The 4,200-nt window shown below is 41.9% G+C and overlaps 1 long non-coding RNA gene across 1 annotated transcript; it reads left to right on the plus strand.

Moving 5' to 3' along the window:
* Nucleotides 1-2,039: 2,039 nt before the first annotated feature.
* On the plus strand, nucleotides 2,040-3,137 carry LOC134217327 (uncharacterized). Its single transcript, XR_009980998.1, has 2 exons — nucleotides 2,040-2,647; nucleotides 2,719-3,137. It is a non-coding gene; the product is annotated as an uncharacterized LOC134217327 (long non-coding RNA).
* Nucleotides 3,138-4,200: the final 1,063 nt, after the last annotated feature.

The following is a 4,200-nucleotide window of genomic DNA, read 5'->3' on the forward strand; positions in this document are numbered from 1 at the left end:
AAATATAAGATTCGATATGCAGAGAAGATTTTTGATGCTTATCTGGTTGGATGCTAGATTGACGTTGTAGAGTCCGACATGTTCGTTCCATGACTGCATGGACGAAATCAATAGTAGGCTGTTTTTTGGAGATCGAAAATGTAAGATTTGATGTTTTGTTTTATTTGTGAGCAAGATTGACGTTGTACAGCCTGACAAGTTCTTTTCATGGTTGCATGAAATAAATCATTTATAGGCTGTTGAGTTCGTAAATGTAAGATGTGAAGCTTTTCTGATTCTGGAGCAAGATTGACGTCCCAACAAACATTGGAGATGTGTAAAACGTTTAAATGACCAAAAATAGTGTTTTTGACTACAAAAAAAGCAAATTTGTTTTTTGGAGTTGTACAGCCTGACAAATTCTTTCTATAATTGCCTGACCGAAATCAAGTGAAGGCTATTTTTTTAGTTTGAAAAATAAGATCTGGCATGTGGAGAAGAATGACTGCACGACCGAAATAAATTGAAGACTGTTTTATGGAGTTCGTAAATGTTAGATTTGATGGTGTTTCTGATTCGGAAGCAAGATAAACGTTGTAGAGCCTAACATAATCTTTCCAAATTGCATGACCGAAATCAACTGTAGTCTGTTTTTTTTTGGGATTTGATTTGCGGAAAAACTTTTGATGCTTGCAAGATTGACGTTGTAAAGCCTGATAAGTTCTATTCATGACTGCATGACCGAAATCAATTGTAGACTGTTTCTTCGGAGCCCGAAAATGTTAGATTTGATATGCGGAGAAAATTATTAATCTGATTTCATATATGATAAATGAAGACTAGTGTTATTTAAAATTATAGTGTTATGATTTTTTTTAAATTGAGTATTAATGTTTATCATAACCTTATAACAGATTTAAAATCTTCGACAAGAGTACAGGAGAGGAGTATTGTAGTATATATATGAACCCAGGTAAATAAAAATTCTTTATGTTTAAAAATAATATCAAAGAACTTAAAAAAAAGAGTCAATAAAACATGATTATAAAAAATAGTAATAATAATAATTTTATTTTCGAATTCATTGTTCACAATAACTGCTCATGTGCATACAAACCTAAACCCAAATTTGACGAACCGCATACAATGCTCAAACAGAAAATGAAATAAACGAAGAATGACGTATGACTACCGCATCGCTAACATTACATGCTCTTGGAGTATAAAAGCGCAGGCATGACAGTGAATTCGTCACTTTTTCGACGGACGCAGAATGAGCAGCAACCGCTCCGCTCTATTTTGATACAGCGTGGGAGCCGACAGGAGGACCAGCTCCGCTTCGATCCGGGTAAGCGGGTGGCACCGCCCCTGGCAATCGAAGCGTGGGAGCCGTTTGGTGTACCAGCTCCGCTTCAACTCGGGTTAGCGGGTGGGTGGCACCGCTCCCTGTAATCGAAGCGTGGGAGCCATCTGCAGCATAAGCTCCGCTTCGAGCAAAATGAGCGGGATCGCCCTGTTCATCGAAGCGTGGGAGCAGCGACGACGGAACAACTCCGTTTCGACGCGAGGCGAGAATGCGGTTGGCCCTGCTTCTTGCTAGTCGAAACGTGGGAGAATGGACAGCAGGACTACAGGTGGACTGGCCAGATTACGACACAACCCACCATAGATGGTACGCAACACTTTCCTTTCGAAAACTCCCAGTGCGCGTTGGTCCTCCACGAGCATCGTCCAGGTCTCGTGTCCGTAGAGAACTACCGGTCTTATAAGCGTTTTGTAGATAGTCAGTTTAGGGGCCCTCCTTAGCCGTGCGGTAAGACGCGCGGCTACAAAGCAAGACCATGCTGAGGGTGGCTGGGTTCGATTCCCGGTGCCGGTCTAGGCAATTTTCGGATTGGAAATTGTCTCGACTTCCTTGGGCATAAAAGTATTATCGTGTTAGCCTCATGATATACGAATGCAAAAATGGTAACCTGGCTTAGAAACCTAGCAGTTAATAACTGTGGAAGTCAAGGGGTAAACCACTCGGCACAATGTGCCGGCGGCACATTTCGGCACACTTTTGGCACGTCTGGGCACCCTTCTTTACGTTTTTATATGTTGACAGCTGAGTGTCGTGAAAGCAAAACAACAATAATCCACCAGATTCAGATTCAATCATACCGAATAATATTTATAAAAATACCGGAACTGCAGTGCTTCCATCGTGTTGGTCAACCACCTTCTCGGATACTCGAGAACCTTTGAAACACATCCCAGCAATTACGTGCGGCGGATGATCTAACTAGCATCAGTTTGAAGGCCATAATCAATCTTGCGCTCATTGCGCTTCCAGCAGCTTTAGCAGGCAGAATACCAGCGGATCGACGGAAAAGGAGCTGAACATTGACGAGGATCAGCTGTCGGATTCGAAGTGCAGCGCTCCTACTAAGCCAAGAGGTAATTAAACCTCAGATCAGACACCGCCCGCCAGTGCTGAAGTTCAAAAAGAAAGTGTCTATACCAATAGGAATAACATCGAGGAAATTGAGCAAATAATCACTATGAAGGCATCTTCCTTTATTCGACTCCATTCCTTCGAATTACAAAATATTCGGCCAAGTGGAGGACAGCAGATGGTACCAGAGAATCCAAGCGTGACTTCCAGGAGAACTACGACTCGGCGGAAGTAAGTCGAACGGGTTTCGGACTGATCCTGTCTTAAGAAATTTCAATCAAAACCTTGTGCTTTCTTTGTAGGAATTTGGTTTTGAACGAGATGCTGTTCTGCGTTTGCTGCTGCCAATCATACCATCCGTATTGAACACTCGACAGGTGTCGTTAGTCTACTGAAATGGACCTGCATCGCGATGATCCGCACCGCGTTCTCGAAAACAAAACGTTGGATCGGTCCGATTGGATGTGCCCAAGGTGTACCATGTGATATACATAATAATAGCGCTATCAACGGAAGCGGTTTACTCAGACCAAGGACGAAAAGCAGGGATTACCGACAGCAGTTACAGCCATACCACGCTCAGTTTCGGAATGTTCGAAAACCACAATTCCTTTTGTCAGAAAACCGAACCTGTATTTGGACGTTCACGCACCAGGTTAACATCAGCCCGCTGAATATAATTCCACAAATTATGTATATCTAGAAAAAGCACAGATCCAGACATCCTGTATAAAGTCCATATTGCTGTTATGCTTGCCAACTTACTAGACGAGTACAGCGCTATTCCAGATTACTGTCCACATGATTGCCCTCAGGAAAGACAATTGTAACTCAATTGTAAACGAAGCTCCCCTTGAGCTGCTTTACTGGTACATTGAGACTGCGTGGGCATTGCTAACTCTCCTTAGGTTAATCCTTATAAAACCGTCTAAGACGAATTAAGTACTGTCCATTTAATTCCACTAGTTAATTTTCGTAATCTTTGCAGATACGTATTTCGACCACAACTGTGTGGTCGTCTTCAGTGTCTTGTACTTGACTCGACTTGACTGGACAGTACTTAATTCGTCTTAGACGGTTTAATACATTCCACTAAAAGAGCTTAATATATTTTTCTAATCCTTATACTTATCATATAATACTTTGGCTAATACTAAGATCACCATCCTCTGCTGGTTCAAATTCAGCGACCTCAATTCATATGCACACTGCACAGTTCTCATCCCTTTGTTGGTCATATTGGTGACGTTTTCTCTGAACTTTTATCGATCATTCATGACGCTTATGACACACCCGTACAAAGTATCCGTTCCAAGAATTAGAAAACTGTAGATTATAAAGGAAAGAAAATAACACAACACAAATCACCATAAAGCCCCGAACACGATAAAACGGAACGGCGAGATTTGACAGCAGATATATGGGATGTCATGATCTGCCGTTCCAGTCGTTGATCCGTTTTATTGCGTTCGGGGCTTTATGGTGGTGATGTTCGATTTGTTCCTTTGGAATCTGCAATTCCCGATCGTCAGATAATGTTATTTCACGTGGGTGTTTCGACAATTTCGGAAGTGATCGATAGGTGACTTAACGAGACTCCGTACGGATCACATCAGTACGTATCAGTCCATGCATATTGCTTGATTAATCCTTCCATCATGACCACCACGGGTCACCGTATCAGTTCATGTTTATTCTAATGTTCTAATTTAACTGTTAGCTAGTCGAGTACAGTACACGAGTACATATGTTCACTACAGAAACGAATTCTTGATTGGGGGCAC

This window comes from Armigeres subalbatus, chromosome 2 (genome assembly GCF_024139115.2).
Source record: "Armigeres subalbatus isolate Guangzhou_Male chromosome 2, GZ_Asu_2, whole genome shotgun sequence".
Classification (NCBI taxonomy): Eukaryota; Metazoa; Arthropoda; class Insecta; order Diptera; family Culicidae; genus Armigeres; species Armigeres subalbatus.